This window comes from Pteronotus mesoamericanus, unplaced genomic scaffold, assembly GCF_021234165.1.
Source record: "Pteronotus mesoamericanus isolate MK-2021 breed Mesoamerican mustached bat unplaced genomic scaffold, CSHL_Meso_final contig_27, whole genome shotgun sequence".
In the NCBI taxonomy this organism is placed as follows: domain Eukaryota; kingdom Metazoa; phylum Chordata; class Mammalia; order Chiroptera; family Mormoopidae; genus Pteronotus; species Pteronotus mesoamericanus.
Genome location: NW_026555115.1, coordinates 3716456 through 3725607, shown reverse-complemented (window position 1 = coordinate 3725607; position 9152 = coordinate 3716456). Strand labels below are relative to the sequence as shown.

General features: G+C 37.2%; 1 pseudogene; it reads left to right on the top strand.

The window, feature by feature from the left end:
• Positions 1-286: 286 nt before the first annotated feature.
• LOC129071621 (putative transmembrane protein 183BP) lies at positions 287-7987 on the top strand (annotated as a pseudogene).
• Positions 7988-9152: the final 1165 nt, after the last annotated feature.

Sequence of the window (9152 nt, the reverse complement as noted above, 5' to 3'; positions counted from 1 at the left end):
ATAGTACATCGATACATGTAATTTATTTCCAACAGGTTTACAATATGCCAGGTAATGATGACACAACAATTAACATACAATCACTATTCCTTCCCTCATAAAGTTTATACTTTAACGGTAGAAGAATGAAAGGCCCATGTAATAATTACTAGTGGCAGAGCACTGAGTACTATAGAATTGTATAATGAAGAATATAATCTATTTTTCAAGGGACCAGAACCAAAAATGATAGCTAAGATATCTTAAAAAATGAGCTATGTTAAGGGATTTGGTTTGATAAACGAACATGGGCAAATGCCTGAGGTAGGATAAAACTTGGTATATTTAAGGAAATGAGAGATAGCCAGTATACCAGGAATAAAGTGGGGAGAAAAGTAGAGTATGAAATAGGAGAGAAGTAGTCAAGGACCTGGCAATGTTAAGAAGTTTGATTTACTAATTAGGGAGCTGCAAAGAGAAATGACATTGAGACAATGAAATAATGAAATTTGCACTTAAAAATCTTACTCTTTGCTATGTGGAGAAAATATTGGAATGGGTACAAAGGATTTTCTGATGAAACTAGTTAAGTAGCTATTGGAGCACTACAATAGGTATTGTTAATAGTTTTGTGGTTAGTAAGTTATGGTTGTGGAGATGTAGAAAAGGCAATCAATTGGAGAGATTTTTTTGAGTGAAAAAGGTGAAGGGATTAAGTACAAATTGGTAGTTACAGAATAGTCATAGAGATGTGAAGTACAGCACAGGACATATAGTAAATAATATAATAACGATGTATGGAGCCAGGCGGGTACTTGAAACATCAGGGAGACCACACTGTTAAGTCATGATTTTCTAACCACTATGATGTACATCTGAGGCAAATACAGACTAATACATATTGAGTGTAATTTTTTTAAATTTGTAAGTCATAAAAGACACAATAGTAGACATCTCCCTCAAACCAAACCTTATTAACTTGTTCATTTATGTCTCTCTAGTGGAAAAAAAATGTGTGTGTTGTGTGCTGTCAGTAAAAAACAGTGCTTGAACATATTTTTAAGAGGAATTATTAGTCCAATATACATTGTTCACTTTGTTTTCTTTTCCACTTAAGAATGTATATCGGACATATTCTCATGTTTGCAAATACTAATCTCCTTTATTCCTTTCAGTAATTACAGAGGTTTCTGCTGTAGGTAATACTCAATATTTAGAAAGTGATATATTAATGGAAATGTTGATTACTTTAAAAATTTTTGTCATTGCAATATGATACAATAAAGTCTTCACATATATACTTTGACATTTTTTGATAGTATGTCCGGTAGATAAATTCTCAGCAAATATTCAAAGGATACATACTTTTTATTTTTTAAATGTTTTATTGATTATGCTATTACACTTGACCCATTTTTTTCTACCCTTTATACCCTTCTGCCCTGCATCCTCCCTTCCACCAGCATCCTTCCCACCATAGTTCATGTCCGTGGGTCATGAACATATAAATTATTTGGATTCTCCATTTCCTGTATTATTCTTAACCTCCTCCTGTCTATTGTGTATCTACTATTTATGCTTCTTATTCCCTGTACCCACTCTGATCCCCATTCTTCCCCCTCCACCCACTCTGATCTCCATTTCTGTGATTATATTCCTGTTTTAGTTGTCTGCTTGGATTTTGTTTGTTTTCTTTAGGTTCAGTTGTTGATAGTTGTGAGTTTGTTGTCATTCTACTGTTCATAGTTTTTTGATCTACTTCTTTTTCTTAGATAAGTCCCTTTAACATTTCATATAAGAAGGGCTTGGTGATGTGAACTCTTTTAACATTTCCTTATCTGGGAAGCACTTTATCTTCCCTTCCATTCTAAATGATAGCATTGCTGGATAGGTTAATTTTAAATGCAGGTCCTTGTCTTTCATGACTTTGAATACTTTTTTGTAGCCCCTTCGTCCCTGCAAGGTTTCTTTTGAGAAATCAGCTAATAGTCTTATGGGAACTTTGTAGGGAACTGTCTCCTTTTCTCTTGCTGCTTTTATGATTCTCTCCTTATCATTAATCTTGGGTAATGTAATTATGATGTGCCTTGGTGTGATCTTCCTTGGGTCCAACTTCTTTGGGACTGAGCTTCCTGGATTTCCTGGAAGTCCATTTCCTTGGCCAGACTGGGGAAGTACTCCTTCATTATTTTTTTCAAATAAGTTTCCAATTTCTTTCTCTTTCTCTTCTCCTTCTGGCATCCCTATAATTCAGATGTTGGAACTTTTAAAGTTGTCCCAAAGGTTCCTAATCCTTTCCACATTTTTTAAAATTCTTGTTTCTTCATTCTCTCCTGGTTGAATGTTTATCTCTTCCTTCTGCTCCCAATTGTTGATCTGAGTCCTGGTTTCCTTCCGTTTACTGTTGGTTCCCTGTATATTTTTCTTTATTTCACTTTGCATAGCTTTCACTTTTTCCTTCATTTTGCATCCATACTCCACCACTTTTGTGAGCATCCTGACTACCAGTGTTTTGAACTGTGTAACTGATAGGTTGGCTATCTGTTCATCACTTAGTTCTATTTTTGGAGCTTTGATCTATTCTTTCATTTGGGCCATATTTCTTTGTCTCAGAGATCTGGCTATATTGGAAGAGGCAGAGCCCTAGGTATTCACCAGGGAAAGGCAACCCAGGTCACTGCATTGTGCTGCTGTATGTAGGGGAGGGGTCTGAGTGGGATCAGTGTCCCTTGCTAAGCTTTCAGAAGGATTTTAGTAACTTCCCCCACTACCCACAAGCAAATTAGGCCCTTCTAGTGCTCATGACTGAGTGCACGGGTTTGTGTATGTTCTAGGACCCTGTAGATCTCTTCAACTAACTCTCCTGTGAGGCTGGGAGTTTCTCTCACTTCTGCATCCTCCACAGATTTTTACAGCCAGAGGTTTTGAAGCTTTCTTTGCCCCAGCTGGAACCCTGAGTTGCATGGTCTCTCCCCATCTGTTCCTCCTGGTTTATCTGCATGAAAATGCAATACTGTGCATCTTCTCTGCCCCAGCTGCCCATTTCTGCCCCTCCTACCAGTCTGGATAAATGTTTCTTTTTTAACTCCTTGGTTGTCAAACTTCCATACAGTTCAATTTTCTGGCAGTTCTGGTTATTTTCTGTTTTTAAATCTGTTGTTATCCTTATTTTGGTTGTGCAAGGAGGTAATGTGTATCTACCTATGCCTCCACCTTGCCTGGAAGTCAACAATTACTCTCAAAGGGTGTATATTATAGTTTTTTATTATAGACACTGGCACATTGCCCTTAAGAGGGTTTAACAATTTACACTGTCATCAACAATATAAGGGACAGTTTCTCTGCAAATTCTACAACATTAGATATAAACTACTTTTGACAAATATGTGAGAATGTTATCACTTTTTTAATGTTTTTGGTTTGTTTGAATTTTCCTGATAATTTATGAGAAAGTAAATATGTTAACAGGCTTATTATAATGTATGCACACACACACAATCTCTTTTGTAGCTAATCTTCCAAAAGAAAACTATCTTCTATCAAGGAATGCTCTTTTCTAAGGTAGAAGTGAGCAACTTGAGGTTATTTATATATAATAGATGATCATATCATATAACAAGCATGGCCTCATAAGTCAAAGAAAAGAGTTGTTGGAACCTATTCACAAGAAGCTTAAGTAGCAGCTTAATCAAGAGTTATTCACACAACTCTGGGTAGGGAAAGTTTTCAACCTTTTCCCCAAAGGATTTCAGAATTATTATGAACCAGTCTTCTATGTACCTCCTTGTATCCTTTCTAAATGGAATTTTTAACTGTTTGTACTGACCCTGTTTTATTTGGGGTATGGAAGACAGATAAATTGCCTTTTTACTTCATAGGTTTTTGAGGAAAAACTGCATATATTCATAATACAGAGAGCTTCTGAACATTGAGATTCATGCAGTTATTGGATGACAAGAACATTATTGATATATCTTGGTTATGATGAGGATTTTGCATATGTTAGGGAAGTTAACACTTGTGAACACAAAGGGAGACTACGGTAGACTGCACTGTAGTTTCCAAATCTTTACTTCCTTCCTGTGACAGATTAATATATCTAAATACTCTGCTGTGTGTCTTAGCAGTGCTTCCTTGAAGAACACCTGAAATAAACAAACAAACAAACAAACAAATAAATATCTTTGTATGACTTTGGGTTTGTCTTATGGTTTATTTTGGAGATCAAATAAACAATGCCTTTAAATATATAATGGACTGAAACATTGTTCATTTCCATAGTGTGTAGATGATGTCAGAATGCTTTTTTTAGGTCAAGACAGCTGTGGCCCAAAGAACAGCATGGCCAAGGAGCCAGGCAGAGCTGTCTTGAAGCTCCCATAAGGGCTGGCTTTGGGGTCCTTGAGCACCTGTGGTTGTCTCCTCTTCTGATCCAGTATCTAGTCGCTGCAAAAAGTCTTCCTTCAGGTTTCAGAAAAATTGTCTGACATTTCCCACAGGTGGTTATCTTAGCTAGAATTTTCAAAAACTACGGATGCCCATCTATTTGCCTTCTCAACTGCATTAGTTTCTTAGATTTGCTAGTCATCTTGAAGTACGTATGCTGCCCTACATGCAGTGTACTGGCAAAGGCAGGGTTACCAATGTGATTAATAAGAGTGCCACCTCTTGATACTGGGTGTAGAAGTTTAGTGAAGAAGATTATGAACTCAGTGAGAATATGACAGTGAGAGAGGAGGGAATTTGCTGAGACATGTGACCGGAGAACTTGGAGGCTCTTCCCCCATAACAGGGTCTGAAGTACATTGTACTCTGTTAAGGCAAACACTTGCCCTTTTCTAGGGTGAGATACTGAAAATTAGAAATATCCTCAAAAAATTAAAAATGAAGCTGCCTTTTGACCCAGTGATCCCACTTCTCAAGATATACCCTAAGAATATTGAAACACTAACTTGAAAGAATATATGCAAACTTATGTTCATTGTGGTGTTATTTAAAATAGCCAAGATCTGGAAACAGCCTAGGTTCCCATCAGCGGATGAGTGGATAAAAATGTGGTACACTTACACAATGAAATACTACGTGGCCATCAAAAAAGGAACTCTTACCTTTTGCAAGAGCATGGATGGACCTGGAGATTGTTTTGCTAAGTGAAATAAGCCAGTCAATGAAAGACAAGTACCATATGATCTCACCTATACATGGAATCTAATCAATGCAATAAACTGATGAACAAAATAGAAACAGAGGCCTGGACACATGGAACAGACTGAGAGCTGTCAGAAAAGAGGGGAGAGGAGAACTGGATGAAAGAAGGTGATGAGATTAGCTAAGGAACATATGATCATAATTCATAGACACAGACAACAGTGAGCTGATGGCCAGAAGGAACAGGCATGGGGGCTGGGTGAAGGTGAGCTAAGAAGGGGGGAAAAGAAGGACATTTGTAATAGTGTCAACAATAAAAATAAAGTAAAAAAAAAGGATGGAGAAGTACAGGATTATAGGGTATACATGAATCGAGTTTCACATAGCAAAGGAGCAAAAGTAGCTGAAAAGTGAAGGAGGTAGTAATTTATGTGTGAGATAGAGCATTGGGGACAAGCTAACTACTGGCAAGAAAAGTCATACAGAAATCAAGAGTCATAGGATATGGATGTGGAGCAGGACAGACAGGTCATAAATTGATTATGAATAATGTGTTGTTTCAGGCACTACACACTAGATGCCTTGGTGCCTATGACCAGAGTCCATGGAGAAGCTGCACTGCCACCTAGCATGTGTGATGCAATCTCTGTACCATATGTATGAGCACTTTCCTGCATGAATCTCCCAAAACCAACAGCATGGATGGAACTGGAGAGCATCATGCTAAGCGAAATAAGCCAGGGGGCGAAAGACAAATACCATATGATCTCACCTATAAGCGGAACCTAACCAACAATGCAAAGAAGCAAGGCAAATATGACCAGCAACACTGAAAGGAAAAGAAATCAACAGAGACAAGAGGGAAGGGGGGGGCAGGGAAAGGGAAGGGAAGGGGAAAGTCAAGGAACATATAGCAAGGACTCATGGACAAAACCAAAGGGGAAGAGCTGAGGGAGGGAAGGTGGGAGGGGGCAAGGGAAAGAGGGGGGGGAAGGCAGAGACAAATGTATTTAAAAAGTAAATAAATTAATTTTTAAAAAAAAACAAAACAAAAAAAATAATAATGCAAGAATACTGTCTTGCAATCTCACAAATGTACACTTACATTTGCCCACTCCTGTTCATGTTTAAAATATGTATTGTGCCATATATCAATAACTTGTAGCCAAATTAGATAAGGGCATTAACAATATTGCAGATAACCCCAAGTCATGATTAATTTGGAATAGAATCTTAATTGTCAGGATTATCTATTGTGACATGGTCAGTTTCCACTGAACATAAACAGGAAGGGTCTACTTGCAGTGGACTGCCTATGTGTGAGTGTGCATGGGTATGTGTGTGTACATGTGTGTTTTTGGTGATGCACAACACTGTTAGTTACAGGGTAGGTAGTCAAAACATGGTACTTACAGAAACTTCAGTAGCAGCTCTAACACTAGGCAGTGTAATCTCTATACTCTTCTAAGTTTCTGAATGATGGAAATGTTTTGGCTTCATGTAAAGTGAGTTGTTATAAAAAGAAAAAAAAAACAACCCTGACTAATTAATTAAAAATATCTCCTAGACAAGACAAAATTACAGGGACTATATTTAGGCTCCCATCTGAATGAGTAACAATGACAACAACAAAAAAACAGGAAAAACAACAACAAAACCCTGAAAAAAATAAGTTAACTAATAGTTTTCAAGATCCTGGACATCAGAAAATGAAGAACAGTGACCCCAGAAAGATGGGAAGCATAATGAAATCTCTAAAATTTTCCCATATTTCGATCTTGAGAAAGTTTCCAGGTCAATGTTGAAGAAATGGGAGCACTGGTGAGGTAGAAGGACTCCCTTAACTGACATGTGAAGCTGAGAATCTAGGTAGGGGAAGAAAATGATCGATTGTCAAGGACACAGGGAAACTTTTGGATGATGTGTATGTGCATTTCCTTGAGTGTGGTGATAGATTCATAGGAGTATTCTTATCCCAAGACATTTAATTTCACACTTTTTTTCACGTACAGTATATTGCATATAAATTAAACCTCAATAAAAATGTCAAAAAATGAAAAGATATTCCCTTTTGGTAACTGAGTTGGCCTAGAGAATGAACTCTTCTACTAAAGAAGCTCTTATGAAGCACAATTAATAATCAAGGTGTTTGATATATATGGTACAATAAAAATGGGTAGTTTTGGAGCCTAAGTGGCTTCAAAGGCCTCATGAACTACTCTCACTCCACAACATACCACTGACACTCTATGTGCTCCGATCTAGACTGCATTCAATTTCTACTCTAATAACATGTCGAGAACATAAAATATGACATAATTTAATAAAATGAACATAGATATTTAAAAAAAAAAAAAAAAAAAAAAAAAAAACCTAGACATTCCAGAAAGCCTGCTCAGCACTTTAAAGAATTCCAAAAGCTTGCTTTCCTGGTTCAGAAAAATTGTTGAGGACAGACAAGAACCAATGTGGGAATTCAACTTCAAGTTCAAAATATAGTCTCCTGTATTAAAGAACAAATGCATTAAAGGCAGGTGGGGTGGATGCAGTCTCCTGTTCAGTCCAAAGTATTCACACCAATCCCAACCAGGACTGCTGCCTCCTGCAGGTCACCACCTTCAATTTTGTCTTTATTTCAGTTGTTATGAGAATGGTATTCACTTTGTTTATGATCAAGGTGAGCAGACATGCAGCATCATCCAGTGAGACTGGTGTTCTAAGAGTCCTGTCAATGGTGGTCAGAAACTGTGCAATTACCTGGGTGTGCAAGTCATCCTGGACCCAGCACATGGTGTTTGACTGCTGGCATCCTCGGTTCCCATTCTCCTTGATTAGCATAGTCACTATGTTCTGTTCCTGAGGACAGGCTGAGTTAGGCCACCCCTTGGTCATCAGAGTCTTGTGTGGAAGGGTGGCTGGATGGTATATCTGGTTAGTGATAGACATGACCTTCAGATTTCTGGGGTTCCTCTTAGGAGAAGGAGAGGAGTTGAATCATGAAGAAAAACAACTATGACTTCTAAACCTATCTTAGTATAAAATTTTCATTTGAAAGGAGAAATCTGGCCCTATTTTCTGCATTAAACACCATTTGGTATTACTGAATTTGTTCTTTATTTTTTTATCTCAATAAAAATTAGTGGTCTTGCTCTAGGAAAAAATTAGACTTCTGAATGGACAAACAAGGAAGTTTAAGCATTCCTTATGGATCAAAAGAATCTGAGAGTCATAGAATTGTTGCTACTTTTGCTTCCAATTTTGCTGAATATTGTGAATATTCAAATTCAAGTGAATATTTCCTCCCTTTACACTTCTCCAGAAATAAAGCAAGGGACAGGCCTTTCACAATCTTCAAAAAAATGTTTTTCTTCTTAGGAGATATTTATGTGTCTATGTCTTCACTCAGTTTAAAATATTTCTCCCCTTTCACATATTCCAGCAAGAAATACCAGATTTTCAGGTGGCAGCTAAAAAATCTGATAAACTAATTATTAATACTTATTGTAGTATAAAAGGATGCCATTGCAGATTTATTCACATTGGTGAAAACTCCTAGAAACATCATCTTCTAACAAAAAATAATAAATTTCAAATGGCCTTCAACTAAGGATCATTTATTTATGAAAGGCTAATCATTTAAAATGCTTGCTATAAACTCTATCAAGTGTATAATAAGGCCGTTGGCAATGCTGACCTTGTGGATCTAAAAAGTCACATTGGGCATTATCTTAGTTCATGCTGCTATGACAAAATTCTATAGACTAGGTGGCTTGGACAACAAAATATTTCTTTCTTATAGTTCTGGAGGCTAAAAGTCCAAGGTGAGGGTGCCAGCACAGTAGGGTTCTTTGTGAAGGTTTTCTTTCTGGATTTGTCCTCATAAGGTGTTTCCTTGGTTCAGGCATGATGAGAGATCTCATATCTCTTTCCTTCATTATAAGAACACTAAGTCCAACATGCCAGCTTTGTCCTCATGACCTCATTTAAACTTATTACCCTCCCCTACCAATGGCCCTACTCCAATA